This window comes from Lagenorhynchus albirostris, chromosome 7 (assembly GCF_949774975.1).
Source record: "Lagenorhynchus albirostris chromosome 7, mLagAlb1.1, whole genome shotgun sequence".
NCBI classification, from domain to species: domain Eukaryota; kingdom Metazoa; phylum Chordata; class Mammalia; order Artiodactyla; family Delphinidae; genus Lagenorhynchus; species Lagenorhynchus albirostris.
In genome coordinates, this window is record NC_083101.1 from 90,670,633 (window position 1) to 90,694,629 (window position 23,997).

The following is a 23,997-nucleotide window of genomic DNA, read 5'->3' on the forward strand; positions in this document are numbered from 1 at the left end:
TTTTCAGTCATGGTTCAGTCAGGAGATAAACCATGTGGTACGTGGAATGGGTGCAGTTTATCAAAAGAATTCATACCTAGTAACAGGTGAATGGAGTAAAGAATGCAGTAATACCTAATAGAGAAAGCAGCCACTACTCTTAGGGGTGATATCAGTGCAAAAGTTCCTCCCTCACTCCCACCCCCAAAACACCACTCCCCACCCCAAACTGAGGCTCAGAACCCCCTGGTGGCACATGGCTGTAGCCCAGCAGATAGTGGAGAAGTTCACTGAAGTTCCACAGGAGGATGCCAGCAAGCAGAGAGCTGCCTCCTATATGTAGGGGAAACTCATGGGGAGCTACATTTGGGGTAGGTGGAGTGGGTCCTGAACTCGCAGGGAAGTGGCTGGAACACCCATTGGGATGTTGCTTAACTGAGGTCCACAGTACTTGCTGGGAAACTGCCTGCAGGATGCACTAAGGCTCACTCCAACTTTATTATTTAAAAATTTATTTCTGATTACAAATGCAATATGAGGTCAATATTGGAAAAATGTGGAATCAGAATAGGATAAAATAGGGAAAACCACAGCTCTCAAAAGCATTTAAAAGCAACTTTTACAGAGTATATATATCCTACATGTACATTGTATAGATTGTACAAAAATTGTATTTTAGAGGATGGTAACACGATATGTGTTTATATTCAATAATGTAAGTCATTCCATTTTTTTCTATTTAATAAGGTAGTCTTGGCTATGTTCACCTACTTGATTTTTAATATAAATATTATATTCTACTTGTCAGTTTTCATACATACCAACACGCAAACACAACTGGATTTTGAAATGTCTGGCACTTTTTGGTCATTCAACATTAAAGGAAATACTTTTGATGGACTTTGTTTTTTTACACACTCCTTATATATTACTTTAATAGCATTAGAATAATATACTTTGTGAAATAAAAATTACTAATTCCTAGTTTTGAAATTCTGTTTCCATGTTTTCATTTTGTAGAACTATGATGAACAGTTCTATGCATAAAGGTGATCTGAACTGTTTTTAAGATTCTTCAATATAGTGTCTATAAAGTTGAACTGAGAGGCAAAAGTCATGCATTATCAAAGCTCATAGAAAATTGCTGTCTTGTGTATCATTTAAAAATATTTTCCATTTTAACCATCAGTATGTGTGAGTATACCACAGACTATCTCTGAGAGTATGCCTTAGCATTAAGTTTTCTTTTTTGTTGTTTCAAAACATCATGTAAGTATAATTTTTCAGACTTTGAGTAGAAAAGATATTGCAGTTGTGTGTGTGTGTGTGTGTGTGTGTGTGTGTGTGTGTTTTCTGTGCTTGTGAGAGCAAGAGAGACAGAGACAAAGACAGAGAGATACTAAGGATTGTAAAGGTGGCACAACTCTATCTCATTTTCAGTTTTTAGCTATATAAAGAATCAAAGTACTAATTATATTCTGAAAAATCAAAATATGCCCTAAATGATACAAATTATAATTCATAAACCTAATATAATTTATTATTTTTATTGTTCTCAATTCACTCAGATAATGCACATATAATTATAGGGCTACTATGCAAGGTTCTTTTCAGAACAGCAAGGACTAGATGATTTCATAGCAACTAATTGTAATGCAATAATTCGGGAAGTTTTCTGAAAGCACAAATTTGAGTATGTTAAAATAGTTTCAAATTTTATTTTCCTTGGACGAAAGCTTCTTTTACAGTGCAAATGTATTTTAATTATAAATCTACACTTAAAAATCATATTAAAGGGAAACTATTTTTACTGATACATGCCAGGGGGTAAATAATATTAATGCTAAATGCATACCTTTTAAGAAAAGAATAAAATGGACTATGATATGTCTTTGTTTAAGCACAAAGTTCCAAAGCTCTCCAATTGTCCTTTGGATGAAAGTTGAATCACATTTTCTTTACTATAGAATCAAATCTGAGCATTTCAAGAGGTAAACAGTGATTCTTTGATGCCTTACTTCAAAGCATTCAGAGGAAATTAATCAAATTAATCCATCCTTCTTTCCACTGGTAACAAAAATTATTCACTGCTTTGGACTCAGGGCATTTCACAAGACCCTAATGAGTATTGGGAAGGAAAAAAAAAGTATTAAATGGTGGCATTAAGGAGGAGACTGTAAAGCACTGAATATTCTTTTTTTTAATGCCAGATTGGAAATGTAATTGAGTGAAGCAGGCCCCGGGTGGTTGGAAGCATTGCAAAGTGCATGGCCCGCCTAAAGGTGGCAGCTGCTACCCAGCAACCATGGATCATTGCCACATTGGAATTCAGAACCAGGTTTGGCAGATATTCCAGTGTTTGTGGAAAAGAAAGAAATTCATATTTTAATGTGAGCTCTCTAAATTTTTGAGTGTTGATGTTAACAAAAAAAAGTCTTTGTGAGCTGACTCAAATAAGTCAGGAAGTTCCTCCTTGTTAAATGAAAAAGCATTATGTACTTGACCTTGGTCTTGCCCCTCCCCAATTTTAATCAAAGTCCTTAAAAGCATTTAGAAAATATTTAAGTGACAATTATTTCTTATGTCAATTTTTCCTTGAGGAGCATCAAGAGAAAAATGTATTTCCTTCCAAAAGCCATTGGTTGAAGACCAAGCAACTCTAATCATTTGGCTAATATGATTGTTTATATATTTCCCAGTAATCAAATAATTGTTCTCAGTTGATAAAGGGGAAGAGTATTTAAAAGGTTATTTTTAAATTACAGCAATACAGGTATTTTTTGAAACAAAGGGATATTGCTTTCAATACATTTTTTGCCTAAAATAGATGGTCTCTTTCCATATCTCTTCCAAATCTCTGAACGAATTCTCACGTTTTTTCAAAATTGTTGCTGTAAGCATGGTTAAATTATATCACCTCTATAGCCAGACTCTCATATTCTGAATCCAGTTCTGATGTTGCTAGCTACTTCACCTTGTGTGTCTTACCCATATTTCTTGAGTCTCAGGTTCCTCATCTAGAAAATAATGGTCATTTTGGGATCAACTTCAGAGGCTTACTATGAGGATTTTGTAAGGAAATCTTTAAAGCTATCAGTGATAGAAAGTGTTCCATACATCTTAGTTATCATTATGTCCTTTGAAGTCATTCTTTTTTCCTGGTTTACATGGAAATACTGCTGCAGATGTCAGAAGACACATTTTTCTCCCACCTGAAACATTGCACATTTGTAGCAACCATCTTCATAGAGGAAAACAGAATTCTTATTCACTGCTGCACATATTTAATGTATTTTTGAGATCACTCTACCCCATTTCTGGTCTTTATAAAGTTATCATAAAATTATAAGTGTCTTTGACAATTATCTAGTTACTAGACACAAAAGTATCAATACATGGGAACTCAGAGAGACTGACTGATTTGCCTGGGCTAAATAAATAAGAAAGTGGCAGAACTGGGACTAAAATTGTGTTTCTTTGTTTTGCTTTCATTATATATTTCTATCTAAATATATTTAAGTTGAAATTGTAAATATTAAAAAAATTTGAATGCCTTAATTCATAGACTTTCTCCATTAAATTGGAAAGAAAAGGCTACATTAACAAGAGAAAACCATTATTTTTATAGGGAAATTTTGTCAATTAAGCTGCAGTATGCCAAACATCTGTGTACCTGTCAACCAATTCTACATGATTGACATAGTTTGCATTCATATACAGATATTCCTGCATTTTGAGATCTAGTTTTACACATTGACATTTTAATATAAATGATCAATAGAAAATCATATTCCATGGGCATCATGAATGAGTCAACAAATTTATTTGGCTTACTCTAAATAAATATTTCTTAAATGTCACATTTGCACAGCATTAAAAGTTTTAAGCAAATACTCGTGAAGCATGCCCCGTGACACTGATGATTGGATATATTATCTTGTCTCTTTCTAATGAAGAAAACAGTGTAGTTGCCAACTTTATATGAACTAAGGGAAGTTCTCTGACCACATGAGATGTTATTTCAAAGTAGATTTCCTTTGGAAGGATGATATTATGCTAAAATAATATGAGATTTATTTTTATTGCCCACTAAAGAACTAAGGAAAATACAATGCCATGGAAATTGTTATTTTAATGCTGTATTCAAAAGAATAAAAGTTAAATATAGAACTTTGAATTGCTTTTCTTCTCTCCTCACTGGTAGTATATGTTCGTATTCTGGAGATTGGGAAATTCAACTTCACACAACACATCCAGCTAATCAGATTGCAGAAACATTGTGGTTTCCATCATTTCCTTATCAGTGACAGTCCATTAAAAGCTCTAACCCCATGGAGTGAATTTCAGTTTTAAACTTTTGCATTCTGAAAACGGTCTTCCCAAGACCATTAATAGATAAGATGGATGCCACATTTGTTGACAGTTCAAGATACTTTTACCCCACTAGAACTGTTTTGAAACCAACAACAGACCTATTATCTTCTTTTACAAAGAAATTTTATAGTGCTATTTTAGTGAATTGCAAAACTCTGAAGGAAATTTTACTTTTATTTACCTGTGTTTTTGTTTCCTTACACAATGCAGTAAAATATGTACAATGTGTGTTTGTAGTCTACATTTGAATTGCATCCTTTCAGAAAAATTGAATAGGTCTACTAAAAACAATTTTCCTTTCAAGTGCGGCATGCTTTGTCCTTCTGAGAACAGAAAGATGATGATTTATTCCTGGATTCTTAATAGTTTTGGTTGCAATAAGTTAGTCATTATCACAATTGAATGTCAGGATTGTAAAATAATCAAAACAGCCTTTCCAAACTTAGTGTGGAGAAACTGAACAAATGCAAGCACAAAGATATGACTTCACCTCCTGACAAAGAAGGAGGAGGAGATTCCTGCCCAGACTGATGTCCCAAAGAAACAACCATGATTGTGAGGCATGGCATCCAGGGGGAGTTAAAGTCTTACTATTTTAGGTAGTTTTTAAAATTGAAAATGTGTACAAGTTTCCTTCCATGAATGTAGTTAGAACATGTCAAAAAAGAACGGAATTCAACTCTCTGAATTCAGTCTCAGAGGTTTCAGAATAGTTTCAAATAGTAGGGATAGTCACCTGAAGCAATTAGGCTTTTGAGAAGAATGGCATGTGGGCCACTGCTCTAGCTGTCCCTGAATGGGGACTGGAGACAAGGGCACAAATCTAGGTTTCCGGAGCTGTCCAAACAATAACTAGTGCCTTTGAAATATAAAATTCAGGAAACAATCAATGCATACTTAGGATTATTTGGTGATACAAAAAGTGCAGAAATAAATATGCCTGGAGATGGAGATACAGCTACTGATCTACAGTGCACAGAAAACTGGATACACTGAGTAGAGTGACAAATTCATGGTGTGTTGAAGAGAAGAGCTGTGTTGTCCTGTCAGGTACTGAGATTAAAATCTGTTTACAAAAAATAAATAAATAAATAAGAAAAAAAATCTGTTTACAACATTCAGCAAAAGAGGGTTGGCTCCCTTTGGAAATTTATTTGTACTTCAAAGGATGCTAAATAGAAACAGGATCGAAGATATGTTTGAAAGAAATATGCTGTATTTGAAGTGGAGTCATCTCCCATCTTTAGTGAAAATAGCTCCATAATATCCCAGAAGCCAGGAGCACTATAGAGAGATTGTTTGGGTGGAATTACCAAATACACTTACTTACATTAAATTAATATCAATAATAGTCAATACACTTTGATCATTTTCTATGTATAGTAGTATACTTTATGTGGCTTATGTTATTTAATCTCTTCAATTAATCTATGAGGAGTCACTCAATGTTTGTCAACATCACAGATTAATAAATTGAGTTTAATACAGATTAGGTATCTTTCCTCAAGATTATGAAACTAGAAAGCATCAGAATAAGAGTTTTCAAACCCTTATTTAGCAAGGCAGTATATACTTCCTAATGCATATGATTAAGAAACAAGTTATCTCATACTTTATGTATATGTTATTTGATACTAAGAGACTCAGTCAATCCTTCTGAGGGTACAGGTAATGGTAAACGCTTTTTCTTTCCACCCAAAAGCTTCAGATAAAATGTTTTTAAGTGAATTGACTGTAAATAAAATTTTAATTTTATCTTAACAATATGCTAGAAAGATAGTTTTAAAAGTTTTTCATAATTCAAGATGATTTATATAATTTATATAATGTTCACATTAATTAAAACATGGTAACTGGGGTATACGTATGGATAATTAGAGTAAGTTGGTAAGCTAAATGTTCTGTCTAACATAGATTATAAATTTGAGTAGACAAGAAAAATATGTTGCAATATCCATTTGAGCAACAGCAGCTTCTTGTTACAAACACCATGCTTAATATAACTATCCCTAGATATAAGTGAAAAATATCGATTATCACAGTTTTGCTTTTTGCTTTTTTAGTAAACAAAAGAGATATTAAGTTTCAGAATGATGAGCTCAACTTTCTTATTCCATGTGTCATTAGGATGTGGTATATAAATATTCTCCAACTTTGCTCTATATCTTCACAACAACGTGCAATGATAAACTAATGCTTTGCAATCTGAAAATTACATTTGTCACTTTTTTCCTCTAAGGGTGTCAGATTGAAAAACCTTTCTCATTTATGATCTGTGCTTCAATTACAGTTGAATTCAAGACTACATGAAAGAACTTGGTGCTGACAGTATTCAGTTTTCACATGGATATGGTTTTCCAAGACACCATAGTTTTCTGCTCCTTGTCCTTACTCATCTGTCTACTTGCCTCTTAGATTAAATATTCTCAACAAATATGCTTATTTGAAAGGGTCTTGTTTGAATTTTAATGTTATTATTTTGCTGCCCCATTTATACCTTATACTTAAACAAATTGCTTCTCCCCACTGCTGTAGCTTGTTACAAAGTCTCCATTGTGGATTACAAAAAGGTTTCATAATATCTGACCCTGAGGTGGCTAACATGATTCCAACACAGTATCTACAGGATAAATCCAAGCACCTCAAGGATAGATAGGTGTAGAAAGATCAAGTTAACAAAAACTAACACTTATAATATGAAAAAAAAAAAAAAAACTAGAACAACATGCAGTGCTTAACAAAATAATATACTGAGAAGAATATGAATATTACAATGTCTATATTTGTTGTCACTCACATAGAAGTATGGTGTTATCATTAGTCATTGAATTAGCCTAACTAGATTTTGATGGCTAAGAACACTCTCCAAATAGGCATCTTGATTTTTTCCACTGAGATGGGATTGGAATTTCAGTTCTCCAACTAAGAGATGTTTTATATCAACCCAACTTGACATAATTAGCCAATTCTCAATTTAATGTGTCATCCAATCTCTCCCCACTGATGTTCATAAATTTTGTATACACTCTGATTTCATTGGATTATTCATTATTTTTGACTTGACTCTCTATTCCAAGGGAAAAATAAAAGGTTTTATAGTACATTATAGTAGTTGCTAGATCATATACCTAAATTTTAGCTTCTTTTCACATTTATAATCATAAATCTATTAAATTAATTTCCAGAACATTTTGGAATATAGGTGGATTGAGATACTCATTCTTGTCATGTTTAGATACGTCTGTTGGTACTTATGCTTTCTTTGAATTTTATTAAACATTGAATTGATTTTATCAAGTATAAAAATATATTCTCTCTTAAGATTTAATTGCTATTTACTAGTGATATTTGAGATTTGCTTTTTTTAAAATAATGCGAGTCAGTCTGTGGTTTGACACAGCAAAGTCCATTTCAACTTCTAGCCCAGAACTATTTAAATAATGTGAGAATTAGTTGATTTTAGGTATATGAAAATTTCCTTTCTAAAGACCTGTGATTTTTGTACCTTTCAACATGGTAGTTCTTGTAGATCTTTTAAAAAATTTCTTCATTATTATGGTACTATTCAGTATTCTTCTCATACATTAATCAATGATGCTAATGTATCTTAATATAAATAATCAATTTTATTTAGTAATTAAATAAATTACCATAGAATTATTTTTAAAATACCTTATGATTTTACAACATTTATATTAGGAGTCATCAAGCTCTAAACTATTTTTCCTGAAGAGATCTGGCAAGATTTTATATAAATTTTGAGTAAATGCTTATTTTTGCCTTTTTTCTACTTTATTTCATATTCACACCACAATAATGACTCTTCTAATTTAAAATATAAACCATAGAGATTTCCTTAAAGGTGGCAGGGGAGGACTGGAACTGTCAAAGACAGAGTGACAGGTGGGGTTGGGAATAAGTGAATGGTCTTGAGAGACTCAAAGTTGCTGGCAGCTTGGAACTGCACCTGGTAGGACAGTGGATGGATCTTGCAACTGTACACTTTGGACATAAACTGGTTAGTGGGCTGCTTGGGCCGGCATTCAGCATGCACCATGAAGAGCAATGTGAGGGAAACTGGTACCCAAGTAGGGGCCTTCTGTGTGGTGCTGCCTCGATGGTGTCTTAGGTGTGGAATTGTCCATGCACTTGGGGCAGTAGAGCTTCACCAGGGCCTCACCTGGGGTGTCAGAAAGGCTATTGGAAAGCATTGACTTGTTCTCACAGTGCACGTGGGGCAGTAGCCGAACTCTCCCTGCTGGGACTTTTCCAACATCTGGGTGGTGCCATGGTTTGTGAGGATATAGGTGGTCTGGGTGAACCCATACAGCATCTTGGCTGACTGCTTAATCAGGGTTCTCTGGTTGGGGTTGTCTTCCAGCTCTTCATCAGGCTCCAGGTTCAAGATCATGTCTAGAGCTTGTCTACAATGAGGCACCTGCTCATTGAGTTGACTGAGATTAAATTTGTCCTGGATGGAGTCTTCATCCACTTCACAGAAGAATTCATAGTCATGGAGCCCACAGAACCAGTATAAATAACACTTCCTGATGTTTAAATCATTTTTTTTAATTTGTCATTTATTTTTCCTTACTGATTTCCTGATGCTTCTTTGTCTCTGTAATTTTGCTTTCTTGAGTGATCATAAAAGTCTTTGAAAGTTAGGGGTCTTTTTTTTCTTTTGTTTTGCAAAGCATGTCATGATTAAAATGTGTTTCTACTTATTTTAATGAATTAATAAATAAAAATATCGTAGGAATGATATTTTTAATTTCTATGTCCTTTTAAGTGTCTATTGAACATAGTATCGGTAAAGACTAGTAACCACATCAAAAGAGTTCAGCTCAATGGATTGATTTCACATGTCAGAAGATACCTGCTTAGTCAGACTCAGATCAAAAACAGAATACCAATAACCTAGCACATTCTCATCTCAGTAAAAATTGTTCCAGTTAACTGCTCTCATGACTTCTAAAACCAGAGATTCATCCTGTCTTTTTTTGTACTTAGTATTGATAAATTATGCATTATGCACATTACAGACGATCAATTCCCATTGTGTGAGTATTCCACAATTTTTACGGCTTCTCCTATGAGTGGATATTTATGTGGGTAGCACCCAGTTTGGGCTTACAAATAATGCTATAATGAATATTCTAGTGCATGCCTTTCAGTGAACTTATGAATGCACTCCTGTTGGGTTTAGGTATATATATAGGAGTGGAGCTAATTATCTTTGGAACTGTGTATCTTCAGCTTTTGTAAATACTGCAGTTTTTCAAACTGTCCTTATGCTTGAGGTTTTTTTTTTTCTATTGATACCATTTTTTTTAGTACATCTTTATTGGAGTATAATTGCTTCACAATACCATGTTAGTTTCTGTTGCACAACAAAGCAAATCAGCCGTATGCATACAAATGTCCCCATATCCCCTCCCTCTTAAGCCTCCCTCCCATCCTCCCTATCCCACCCTTCTAGGTCACCTCAAAGCACCGAGCTGATCTCCCTGTGCTATGCTGCTTCTTCCCACCAGCCAACTAATTTACATTCGGGAGTGTATATACATCAATGCTACTCTCACTTTGCCCCAGCTTCCCCCTCCCACCCCATGTCATCAAGTCCATTTTCTATGTCTACCTCTTTATTCCTGCCCTGCAACTAGGTTCATCAGTACCATTTTTTTTTTAGATTCCATATATATGCATTAACATATGGTGACATACTTCACTCTGTATGACAGACTCTAGGTCCACCCACCTCACTACAAATAACTCAATTTAGTTCCTTTTTATGGCTGAGTAATATTCCATTGTATATATGTGCCACATCTTCTTTATCCATTCCTCTGTCGATGGACACTTAGGTTGGTTCCATGTCCTGGTTATTGTAAATAGTGCTGCAATGAACATTGGGGTGCATGTCTCTTTTTGAATTATGGTTCTCTCAGAGTATATGCCCAGTAGTGGGATTGCTAGGTCATATGGTAGTTCTTTTTTTAGTTCTTTAAGGACCCTCCATACTGTTTTCCATAGTGGTTGGATCAATTTACATTCCCACCAACAATGCAGGAGGGCTCCCTTTTCACCACACCCTTTCCAGCATTTATTGTTTCTAGATTTTTTGATAATGGCCATTCTGACTGGCATGAGGTGATACCTCATTGTAGTTTTGATTTGCATTTCTCTAATAATTAGTGATGTTGAGCATCTTTTCATGTGCCTTTTGGCCAACTGTATGTGTCCCTTGGTGAAATGTCTATTTAGGTCTTCTGCCCACTTTTTAACTGACTTGTTTGTTTGTTTGATATTGAGCTGCATGAGCTATTTGTATAATTTGGAGATTAATCCTTTGTCTGTTGTTTTATTTGCAAATATTTTCTCCCATTCGGAGGGTTGTCTTTTTGTCTTGTTTATGGTTTCCTTTGTTGTGCAAAAGTTTTTAAGTTTAATTAATTAAGTCCCATTTGTTTATTTTTGTTTTTATTTCTGTTACTCTAGGAGGTGGGTCAAAAAAGTTCTTCCTGTGGTTTATGTCACAGTGTTTTTCCTATGTTTTCCTCCAAAAGTTTTATAGTGTCTGGTCTTACATTTAAGTCATTAATCCATTTGGAGTTTATTTTTGTGTATGGTGTTAGGTAGTGTTCTCATTTCATTCTTTTACATGTCGTTCTCCAGTTTTCCCAGCACCACTTATTGAAGAGGCTTTCTTTTCTCCATTGTATGTTCTTGCCTCCTTTGTCATAAAACAGGTGTCCATATGTGCATGGATTTATCTCTGGTCATTCTGTCCTGTACCATTGATCTATATTTGTTTTTGTTCCAGTACCTTGCTGTCTTGATTACTGTAGCTTTGTGGTATAGTTTGAAGTCGGGGAGGCTAATTCCTCCAACTCCATTTTTTTTTTACTCAAGATTGCTTTGGCTATTCAGGGTCTTTTGTGTTTCCATATGAATTGTAAGATTTTTTGTTCCAATTCTGTGAAGAATGCCATTGGTAGTTTGATAGGGATTACACTGAATCTGTAGATTGCTTTAGGCTATATAGTCATTTTCACAATATTGATTCTTCCAATCCAAGAACATGGTATATTTCTCCATCTGTTTTTTGTCATCTTTGGTTTCTTTCATCAGTGTTTTATAGTTTTCTGAGTACAAGTCTTTTGCCTCCTTAGGCAGGTTTATTCCTAGGTATTTTATTCTTTTTGCTGCAATGGTAAATGGGAGTGTTTCCTTAATTTCTCTTTCTGATTTTTTGTTGGTGGTGTGTAGGAATGCCAGAGATTTCTGTGCATTAATTTTGTATCCTGCAACTTTATCAAACTCATTGATTAGTTCTAGTAGTTTCCTGGTGGTATCTTTAGGATTTTCTATGTATAGCATCATGTCATCAGCAAATAGTGATGGTTTTAATCCTTATTTTTCCAATTTGTATTCCTTTTATTTCTTTTTTTTCTCTGATTGCCATGGCTAGGACTTCCAAAACTATGTTGAATAAGAGTGGCGAGAGTGGACATCCTTCTCTTGTTCTTGATCCTAGTGGAAATGCTTTCAGTTTTTCACCATTGAGTATGATGCTTGCTGTGGGTTTGTCATATATGGACTTTATTATGTTGAGGTAGGTTCCCTCTATGCCCACTTTCTGGAGGGTTTTTATAATAAATTGGTGTTGAATTTTGTCAGAAGTTTTTTCTGCATCTACTGAGATGATCATATTGTTTTTATTCCTTAAATTGTTAATGTGGTGTATCACATTGATTGATTTGCATATATTGAAGAATCCTTGCAACCCTGGGATAAATTCCACTTGGTCATGGTGTGTGATCCTTTTAATGTGCTGTTGGATTCTGTTTGCTAGTGTTTTGTTCAGGATTATTACATCTCTGTTCATCAGTGATATTGGCCTGTAGTTTTCATTTTTTGTGATACCTTTTTCTGGTTTTGGTATCAGGGTGCTGGTGGCTTCGTATAATGAATTTGGGAGTGTTTCTCCCTCGGCAATTTTTTAGAAGAGTTTGAGAAGGATTGGTGTTTGCTCTTCTCTAAATGTGCTCTTCTCTAAATGTTTGATAGAATTCGCCTGAGAAGCCATCTTGTCCTGGACATTTTTTTGTTGGAAGATTTTTAATTATGGTTTCAATTTCATTACTTGTGATAGGTCTGTTCATATTTTCTAATTCTTCTGGGTTCAGTCTTGGAAAATTGTACTTTTCAAAGAATTTGTCCATTTCTTCATGGTTGTCCATTTTATTGGCATATGGTTGTTTGTAGTAGTCTCTTATAATCCTTTGTATTTCTGCAGTGTCTGTTGTGATTTCTCCTTTTTCATTTCTAATTTTATTGATTTGTGTCCTCTCCCTCTTTTTCTTGATGATTCTGTCTAAGGGTTTATCAATTTTGTTTATCTTCTCAAAGAACCAGCTTTTAGTTTTATTGATCTTTGCTATTGTTTTCTTCATTTCTATTTCATTTATTTCTGCTCTGATCTTTATGATTTCTTTCCTTCCTCTGACTTTGGGTTTTCTTTGCTCTTCTTTCTTTAGTTGTCTTAAAAGTAACATTAGCTTGTTTATGTGAGATTTTTCTTGTTTCTTGAGGTGAGATTGAATTGCTGTAAACTTCCCTCTTAGAACTGCTTTTGCTGTGATGCATAGGTTTTGGGTCATTGTGTTTTCATTGTCATTTGTTTCTATGTATTTTTTATTTCTTCTTTGATTTCTTCAGTGATCTCTTGGTTATTTAGGAGCGCACTGTTTAACTCCCATGTTTTTTTGTGTTTTTTACAGGTTTTTTCCTGTAATTGATTTCCAATCTCATAGTGTTGTGGTCAGAAAAAATGCTTAATAGGTTTCAATTTTCTTAAATTTACCGAGGCTTGATTTGTGACCCAAGATGTGATCTATCCTGGAGAATGTTCCATCAGTACTTGAGAATAAAGTGTATTCCATCACTTTTGGGTGGAATGTTCTATAAATATCAATTAGATCTATGTGGTCTATTATGTCATTTAAAGTTTGTGTTTCCTTATTAATTTTCTGTCTGGATAATCTGTCCATTGGTGTAAGTGAGGTGTTAAAGTCCCCTACTATTCTTTTGTTACTGTCAATTTTTCCTTTCATGGTTGTTAGCATTTGCCTTATGTATTGAAGTGTTCCTATGTTGGGTGCATAAACATTTATAATTGTTATATCTTCTTTTTGGACTGATCCTTTGATTATTATGTAATGTCCCTCCTTATCTCTTGTAACAGTCTTTATTTTAAAGTCTATTTTATCTGATACAAGTATTGCTACTCCAGCTTTCTTTTGATTTCCATTTGCATGGAATATCTATTTCCATCCCTTCACTTTCAGTCTGTATGTGTCCCTAGGACTGAATTGGGTCTCTTGTAGACAGCATATATATGGGTCTTTTTTTGTATCCATTCAGCCAGTCTGTGTCCTTTGGTTGCGGCATTTAGTTTATTTACTTTCAAGGTTATTATCGATATGTATGTTCCTATTACCATTTTCTTAATTGTTTTCGGTTTGTTTTTGTGGGTCTTTTTCTTCTCTTTGTGTTTCCTGCTTAGGGAAGTTTCTTTAGCATTTGTTGTAAACTGTTTTCATGGTGCTGAATTCTCTTAGCTTTGGTTTGTCTGAAAAGCTTTTGACTTCTCCATCAAACCTGAATTAAATCCTTGCTGGGTACAGTAATCTTGGTTGTAGGTTTTTTTCTTTCATCACTTTAAGTATATCCTGCCACTCCCTTCTAGCTTGCAGGGTTTCCACTGAAAAATCAGCTGATAACCTTACGGGGATTTCTTTGTATATTATTTTTTTGTTTTTCTCTTGCTGTTTTTAATATTTTTCTTTCCATTTAATTTTTGTTAATTTGATGAATATGTGTACTGGTGTATTCTTCCTAGGTTTTATCCTGTATTGGGACTCTCTGTGCTTCCCGGATTTGGCTGACTCTTTCCTTTCCCATGTTAAGGAAGTTTTCCACTATAATCTCTTCAAATATTTTCTCAGACCATTTGTTTTTCTCTTCTTCTTCTGGGACGCCTATAATTTGAATGTTGGTGCATTTAGTATTGTCCCAGTGGCCTCTGAGATTGTCTTCAATTCTTTTCATTCTTTTTTTCTCTTCTTTATTTTTCTCCTCAGCAGTTATTTCCACCATTTTGCCTTCCAGCTCACTTATTCATTCTTCTGCTTCCACTATTCTGTTACTGATTCCTTCTAGTGTATTTTTCATTTCAGTTATTGTGTTGTTCATCTCTGTTTGTTTGTTCTTTAGTTCTTCTAGGTCTTTGTTAAACACTTCTTGTATTTTCTCAATCCGTGCTTCCATTCTATTTCTGAGATTCTGAATCATCTTTGCTATCATTACTCTGAATTCTTTTTCAGGTAGATTGCCTATTTCCTTTTCATTTACTTGGTCTTGTAGGTTTTTACCTTGCTCCTTCAACTGTGACATATTTTTTTGCCATCTCATTTTTTTTTTTTTAATGAGTAGGTTGTGTTCCTGTTTTACTGGTTGTTTGGCCCGAGGCTTCCAACACTAGAGTTTGTAGGCTATTGAGTAGAGATGGTCTTTGTGCTGAGATGAGGACCTCTGGGAGACCTCACTCTGAAAAATATTCCCTGGAGTCTGAGGTTCTCTGTTAGTCCAGTGGTTCAGACTCGGAGCTCCCATTGCAAGAGCTTCCGCCCGACCCCAAGGTCATGAATCAAGATCCCACAAGCCATGTGGGGCAGCAAAAAAAAGAAAAAAAAAAAAACAGTAACAAAGTAAAAATAAAATTAGACTAGGAAACTAACAGATTTATTAGAAAGAATGTAAAAATAAAAATATATATGAATCAACAACTGGAGTGTACATCAGTACCCTATAGTAAAAAAGAGGAGGAGGGAAAAGGAAAAAAAAAAAGGTGGGGGAGGGAAGGCCTTGGCTGTGGAGAGCGAGGCCTAAGCAAGGGTGAGGTTTGGGTGGTGTATGGGACCAATGCTCAGGACCCACAGGGCTGGAAAACGTCCTAAGGGCTGTGGGGGATGGGGCTTATACTCAAGGAACAGTAGGAACCCAGGCGTGCCACCCACCCCTGGTCTCAGAGGGTAGGGGACCTCACCTGGGAGCCTAGCAGGGGCAGAGCAAATGCCCTCCTCTCCTCTCCTGCTCCTCTGGTCTGGGGTCTGGGAGGGTCCCTCCTGCCTGCCTCTCTGATCTCCCAGGCCTCTCTCCTATGTCCCCAGGACCAATACGGTAGGGGGAAAAGGGGGCCTTGGAGGGCAGGGGACCAGCCTGGGAGCTCAGCAGGCTCCCTGTGCCCAAGTGAGTAGGGTAATCACCCTCTGCTCCTCTCCTGATCCTCCTGGATGGCCCCTCCTATCTGCCACTCCTGATCTCCCCAGCCTCCCTCCTATGTCCCCAGGACCCATGCGGCCTGGATGGGGCTTTGAGGGGAGGGGGAATTGGCTTGGGAACTCAGCAAGCTCCCCAGCCCAAGGGACACCAATGCTGTCTGGGCTCCACTTCTCCCCCATCGGTCTGCCTACATCCTACTCGTTCACTCTGAGGTTCCTCCTGTCTCCTTGGGGGTCAGAGTCCCCTACCAGTGGCTGGCAGGCACCCTAGTTGTGGGGAGAAGCTAACTCTGTGTGTTCCCACACCACCATCTTGACTCCTCCCCTGTGCTTGAGTTTTGAGGTACATAATTTACTTTGATATTTATAAGAAATCTAAAAACTCAGCTTTTATTTTCCTATTTACACAAACTTTCAGAAATATGTTTTAACTTCAAAATATTTTATCACATTTTGTTATAATTACTAGTTTTATAACATTGTGGTAAGAAAATGTGATGTAAACCCTTATAATTTATCTGTTTTCAAGTGTGTTGCAATTTATTTTAAAATGTCCAAAGTATGTTGGAAAAATAGGAGACAGAAAGTGGATAGAGTGAGAACATAGTTACATAGAAAGAACAGTCTACAGTTTAGTAGTTAAATGACCTCAATTTCCTTTTTCTATTATCTTCCTGTTATGTTGAAATTTTTTCCTTTTACATACTATCATTGATTTCTTATTAACTTCTTTTTTACCTTCTTATCATTTTTTTCTAACACTCAATGGTTTCAGACTAATCATATCCCTAATTTGGACTGGTATATTTGTAAATATCAATTGACATTTCTTTCATTCTTCATCACTTTTTAAATAGTTTTTGTATATAATTTTTTTTAACATTTTTATCAAACATTTGGGTAATTTGTTTCTCTCTGTGTACATGTAGTTATTGCATCTTTAAAACTCAGACTTTATACTTTGCTTTTGATTCAGGAATTTAACCCAAAAAAGGATTATTGCTGTGACATTTATAATCAGATTAATGTTTCTTGTTGTCTTAGGGCCTCTAGTGTGGCTGTAATTTTTAGATTTTGTTTTTTACTTTCTTAGCAGTATTTTTTAATCTCACCTAAACCCATTTTTGCCTCATTATTCCTTTCTCATTCCAGCCTGTTCTTCCCATCTAATTAGTTATTGCTGTTTTATAGACATTATGTATTTTTATGTGATTATGACAACAAAAGTTTTCCTGAAATTCCTCCTAGGTCATTGAGTGTTTTTTTGACACATATGTACTGGGCTCTTATTTTCCAAAAATGATTCTAGGTCTTGGGGACTGATCAACTAGCAAGAAAAACTTGAGTTCTTACACTTGAGGAACTTGAATCTGACAGGGGCAAGGGGGGCAATCAATAAAATATTTGGAAAATAAAAGAATAAACATAGTAGATAAAAATTCATGTTATGAAAAAAATCTAACAGACCAAGAATTTTCATAGTACATTGGGGCAGTTGATGTGGAGTGGTCAGGTGTGGCCTCTGTGAGGAATGAAATTGAAGGAGTAAGCCAGGCGATAATGTGGGGAAAGCCATTTCCAGACAAAGAAATATCCTGTGCAAAAGACTTAAGTCAGCTCTAGTATAAAATACATCCTCTCACCTTTGGAAAAATATTACTTTCATGTACATTTGCATCTTTACACTGTCAAAGTATCATTATTTAGTTTAATAAAGTCTTTGCTCCAATTATCACAAACAAATGTAGAAATGCATTATCTCTTCTTTGGATGAACTTAATCTGGATACTTTATCAGAATATTTTAAGGTATATCATGAACTACAATTTGTTAATATAAAACTTAAAGAGCCAGTTAAAAAATATGAAGTTGATTTTTTATCATTAATTTAGAACAATTTTACATGCTTCCAATTAATTTAGAGATTACCAAAAAAGGGGCATTTAAAAAGCATTTGATCTTCAGAAAACCTTTACTAAGTAATTATAAGCTCTTAAGATCACTTTCCTTTAGGGCTTCCCTGGTGGCACAGTGGTTGAGAGTCCGCCTGCCGATGCAGGGAACACGGGTTCGTGCCACGGTCCGGGAAGATCCCACATGCCGCGGAGTGGCTAGGACCGTGAGCCATGGCCACTGAGCCTGTGCTCCACAACGGGAGAAGCTGCAACAGTGAGAGGCCTGCGTACCGCCAAAAAAAATCACTCTCCTTTGAAAAGGAAAGCATGTGTTCTTTTGTGTAATCCGTCTTAAACTTTAAAGTTTTTCATTCTGGGCAAAAGAAGTTTGCTCAATATTTTCCAAAATAAATATTTCTAGATGCACAGTAAGTTAGCAAAAGACGAGAATTTGAGCTATGTAAATTTTGAAAATTTTAGTGGATTATGTTTGTCACTAATTTCTAGTACTGAATCCTCTCACTAGATCTTTTTAGAACTTATTTAGTTTTTTGCTGTTGTTGTTTTTTTTTTTTTTTTTTTTTGCGTATTACCTTTATTTTGCAGAAAATGTTTTGCTCATTGTCTTTGGCTATTTTTTTCAGAAGAAAAATATTGCCATTGTATGTTTAACAATACAAGAGGCAATTACATATGCTCAAAATAAACACATTCTATTGGGCAGAACAGTGAAATTTCCATTGCAGTTAAAGTCTGTTGTCCTCAACTATGAATTTATTATTTTGTCCCTAACAGCTTAACTATAAGTATGATAGCTGTCACAAAAGGGACCTGAAAACTACTCTGAAGAAACAAGGGATGCAATTGAAAGTATGCTTTTTATTTCACTAAATAAGACGAGTTGAGTTTATTAATTCTAGTGTGTCAAATCTTCTATATTCTGTAAGAGACACAAAAAAATAAGTTTCTGGATCTTAGCAAACAAAATTTTATTATGATCAAGTAATGGTGATTTAATAGTCCAACTGAGTTTTGTTTCCATACTTAAATTCATCTGTAGCATATAAAGGCAACATAGGACAACACTTGTGTTGCAGATGATGGGTGGGGTTATTTTTTTGATGAACAAGAGGACATATATTCCTTTTCATATTTTAAAGTGAAGTTAATAAGATTTTTTTTTCTTTCTTGACCTATGAGACTGTCATTTTGTACCTAGATCAAATCCTGAGTAAAACTGGTAGACATAAAAAAAAAGTAGTGTCTATTTTAAGGAAAGGCTTTGGTTTACATGGAAGGTGGTGACAGGGATATCCATGAGGTTATGAGGCCAAGGTGTGATATTGGCTGTCAGGAATATCTGTGGCCACGACATGGTTCTTATAGAGTGAGAATCCTGAGGAGAAGGGACCTGAGATTATTTGGGTAAGATAGTGTTCACTGGGAAGGTCTGGACTCCCAGCCCATTAGGTAGCTATGCTGTCTGAGACCCTGGTGTGAAGGTGCTCTGCTAGCTGACCACAGGTTGGGGTACTGATGCAGTCCTGTTGTGCTCAGGAGTAACATGATAGTATGTACACACATGCTGAGGCTGGGCTAAGTTCATGGGATCAGATCATGGACAACTTGCAAATGAATTGTCAGAATAGGTTGGAGAATTTTTCCAATGAGTGTATGGGCTAAGTATGAGCTTGTCCAAGTGAGGAGGAGTCCTAGGCACGGCTTTGAGGACAGGGACAGGGATGTGTGAACTGTGGTTCCTCAGCATAGAGCATTTTTCACAGCCATGGGTGGAGAAAAGTGAGACAGGACCTCCAAACTGAGGATGGGGGTTGACAGCAGGTAGAAGGAACTGAGTCCAGGGATAAGCTACTTCCATTAGTAATACCCAGGTTGCTGTTTGTCTCTGGGTTCTTCCATCTTATCTTTGTGATCCCTGCTTCTTTTTGCATCACAGCAAGCCCTTGCAAATCAGTTTTATGTAGTTTTAAGAGCTGTAATCTCTTTCTGGTAAGCCTTGACAGATATGCATTGAGTCTTGAGAATGCCGTGGCTGGTAGTCATCCCCTGTAGACCCTCAACTCATACTATATGAATTTAGAGCTTTTATTTATGTAAGGAGTTCAATATGCACATATGAATTGGACTGACCCCCCAGGCACCCACTCTCTGTTCACACACTTCCAGAAGTGGTTGCTCTCCATCACAAAATCCAAGATAAAACAACACATGGTGTTCGGGTCCAGGCCAGACATACTCAATTTCAGCACTGGGAACATCCTCCTGCTGTTATTGGTGACCATCACCTGGTTGGTGAGCTCTCTGAAGTACAGCCATATCTAACTTTTCTTGGTTGACACTGGGGTCACCCTTCTCCCTGCCAGCCTGTAGCTCTCACTTCAAGGAGCTCAGCTGGTGGTCCACTCTATTGCAGGCTATTCTACAAGTTCCGGACACCAAGGGAGATTGTCCTCTTGCTGACCCTTCTTCATGGCCCTCCAACCCAGACTTACTTACCCAAGAGCCATATTTAACTCCTTTCAACAGCCACTCTTCCAAGAAAAGGAGCAGCAAAGGTCCACAGTTCCCAGGCAGAGACCTGTGAGGAGAAGACTTGAAGGTAGGGGAGGGGCAGAGGGGTGAAGATAGAGGATAGTCCCCTTGAACTCCTGCAAGGCATGACTAAAGTAGCTCTTTGTGGCATTGGATTTGCTTTAAACAATTAAAAATCAGACTATTGACTAGCACACAAATATTTATAAAATATACAAATAAAACTATTGATATCTTTGAAGCCCATTTTTAAACAAAAGGAACATTTTTAAATGTGCCAGGATATAAATTATGGGTACCTCAGGATTATTATAACTTTTCTATAACATTTTATTAGATCTTTATGGTGTTTTTAAAAATGTTGGCCACTGATATTTGAAATTTGATAGGTATTTATAAAGTTTCCTCAAAGGATTCTTATGACAGCTAAAATTTTTGCCTATTTAGACAGACACTTTTGGCTGGCTACTCGGTAAAGTACCACATGCTGTGATTATTACGTTTTGTGCTTTCCAAGTCAACACCCAGATGCCTGTGAACCTGACCTGCACAGAGTAGTTATTTTGGTTCTTTAAACTGCCTGCCAAACTGTTACAGTAGCTTTTACATATGGACAGATGGCCACTTCAGAACAAATCAAAATATAATATTTGGTCTCTGAACTTACTTTTGAATTCAAATCTTTGAAGATGAATGCTAACTCAGATTGAATTTTGGGTTTGACTAATTGTTTTGATGTTCTTAGGCAGTTTTCATGAAACATATTTGATCAAATAACTTAACATGGACTTCACTTCTTATTAGTTGTATAATGTCCCTTCTGGTGTGTTAAATGCAATAAAAATTTGAGCATATATACTAATATGTAGCTCCTACCCAGCATATGATGAACAAAATATGTATTAACAAGAGACATCAATCCATTTCTGAGGTTATGCACGTAGTTTACTGCTGAAATGCGGTAAAACTTTAAAATTTGTAATTTCTGGTCAGAGTTTATGAGAAACATGAATATGAGCAAGATAGGTAAATTTAGTGTTTTTTTAACAAGGTAGGTATGGCACAGACTTCAAACTATAACACAGATTTCAAGCAAACAAGGGTAATTACATTGATTTAAGCAGTTCTTTCCCATTTATTCATATATTTTTTTGTCTTAATTCAGACCTAGCTTAATTCACCCCTCCCTCCCTCCTTTCCTCCCTCTCTCCCTTCCTTCCTTCCTTCCTTCCTTCCATCTTTCCTTCCCTTTCTTCTGTTCTGCCTTTCTTTCTCCTATCTCTTTAAACTGCAGTCCTGAGTAAAATGGATGGTTTCAGATTAACCTAATTAATTACAACTAAATAGCCACTTATGTCATTAACCCAGGATACTTCCCTGGGCTACTCAGATCCAAATGTAGATTTCATATTTTCAATGGAACAATGTTTGTTAGAAAATATATTTCATATTATAATCTTTATAATGAGAAAAATGCTAATTAAAACCAAAACCATTAGTCACCTGTAAGGTTTGAAATATATGAAAAGTTTGATAACACTCTGTTGGTGAGGCTAAGGAGGAAAAAGCAGTCTAATATTTTGTTTTTCAAAATGTAAAATGGGACAACATCCATGGAGAAGATTTTATCAATATCTAACAAAATCATAGCTGTATTTGGCCTTTGATCTATCAATCCCTCTTCCAGGAATCTGTTCCAAAGATCCAAAAGTACACTGACATTAGTTTGAAATGACATGTATCAAATGTTCTTCAATGTAACATTATTGGTACTAGTAACAAAATTGAAATCACCCCCAAAATCCAAAATTCTAACACCAAAATCCAACAGTTATATAAACTGCAATATATCTACACAGTGGATTACTATGTACTTGCGCAAAGCAGTTGGGAAGATCTCTACAAAATGGATTAAATGGATTATATATTGTATATTTTGGAGTATAAATTGTTAAGTGATAAAAGGAAGTTGCAGAAAACTGTGTATAGTATGTCACCTTTTGTGTAAGAAACCCTCCCTTCCTTCCTTCCTTCTTTCCATCCTTCCTTCCACCCCTTTCTCTCTCTTTCATCTCTGTTTCTTTTCTTTATTATTTCACAGTTTGTGCTTTTTTTTTTATATTTGCAAAAATAAATAAGGGAAGGAGAGAAGAAAAACTCATAAAAATTGTTCCCTATAAGGTAACTGTCTCTCCATTCTGAAAAGTGAGACGTTGAAATCATCTACTATTATTGCACTCCTGTCTATTTTTCTAGTCAATTCTGTCAGTGTTTGTTTTATATATTTAGGTGCTCTGATGTTGCATGAATATATATTTGTAATTGTTATATCTTCCTAGTGATTTGACCTTTTATCGTTATATAATGTCCTACTTTGTTTTTGTGATAGTTTTTTGTTCAAATTGACAATAAATTTTAAGCATAATTAACTGTCATTAGCACAAATTCATGAACTGTATCTTCGTTTTTCTCATTTTTTGAAACCTTATATTTATAATCATAGTTATTTATATTTGATAAATAAAATTTTTATAAAGAATTCAAGTTATAAGTAAATGGAAATGTATCATTCAATTTTTGTTTTCTTGCTAGTGGAGGACATAAGCAAAACTAAGATTTTTAATTCATAAATATGGTAATAAAATTGAACATGTATTTAAAGTATTGAAATAGTATAACTGAAGAATAAAAGAAACATTATAATAAATGCTTTATTATCATTAATGTTAAATTCTTTTGATTACTGATTTTAATTGAAGATTTTAAAAATACACTATAAAAAATAAAAATACATTATAAATATATTTGCATTATAAATCTATATTTAAAACTTGTAAATGTTGATAGAACTAATTGTCCTGTTGAATAATGGAACAGAGTTCCTCATCTAATTATTTAATTTTTATGATCCTTGTGAAATAACAGTTAACTATTTGAAATGTGCTATTCATTTTTGTATGTGTTTTACAGAAAGAAATTGTATTCTGTCATAGCTTACATTTCTAAATTCAAAAAGGCAAATATTTCAAGACCTTTATTATCTTGATCATTTTGACACATTTAAAAATCATCCAATTTTAACAAAGATGTCCTTACCAGGAAATGGTAAGTTCTACTGACAAGTTAAAACAAATGACCAATTATTATTTTTAATTATATTTGTTGCTGGGAAAAAGAAATTGTAGAAAACTAGTCAGAGAAGAAGGATTATATCCTTTAATTTGTAATAAATTTATTTGTAAAGATGGGTGATGTGATGCCTAGCTGTAAAAATAAGTAACATGACAAGTAAATATTAAAGCCATGGAAGTGACCTAAAAATACCTGGATAATTATTGCAGATTATATAAATGTGGGTTTCTGGGGTAGGATTGGAGGTACCAGCCACTTTCCACTGGAAACAAAGCTTCAGTGACTTATATTCTATTGCCAGAAGAACTGGGGAATTTAAACATAGAAATAGAGTAATTGGATGATTTATTTCATAAGCATACATTTTTAAATGTTGCTGATGACTTTTCTTGAAAGTAAAGCCAGAAGGATTTTAAGATTCTTAACTGTAAATATTAGAAATGATTATTATAATACTTTCCATGATAAAATTATTTGAAACTTACTCTTGTATATTCCCAATGAAAGGTGATTCTTATTTTTTATTGTGGCTAATTTAATGAAATAATATTTTATACAAAACACAATTTTCCTAACTTGGAAATTATAATTAATTAAATTAAGAACACATTTGAGTTTTGAGTGTTGTCATTTAGACTGTGGGCATTATCAGGGCACAATAATCCACTTGGTGAAAATTTAGTCTAGTTGAAGGCCAATTATTTTACTTCCTAGTAATT

General features: G+C 35.0%; 2 pseudogenes; both read right to left on the reverse strand.

The window, feature by feature from the left end:
- Nucleotides 1-8,209: 8,209 nt before the first annotated feature.
- Nucleotides 8,210-9,410, reverse strand: LOC132522670 (casein kinase II subunit beta-like; annotated as a pseudogene).
- Nucleotides 9,411-19,010: 9,600 nt separating this feature from the next.
- LOC132522671 (T-box transcription factor T-like) lies at nucleotides 19,011-20,909 on the reverse strand (annotated as a pseudogene).
- Nucleotides 20,910-23,997: the final 3,088 nt, after the last annotated feature.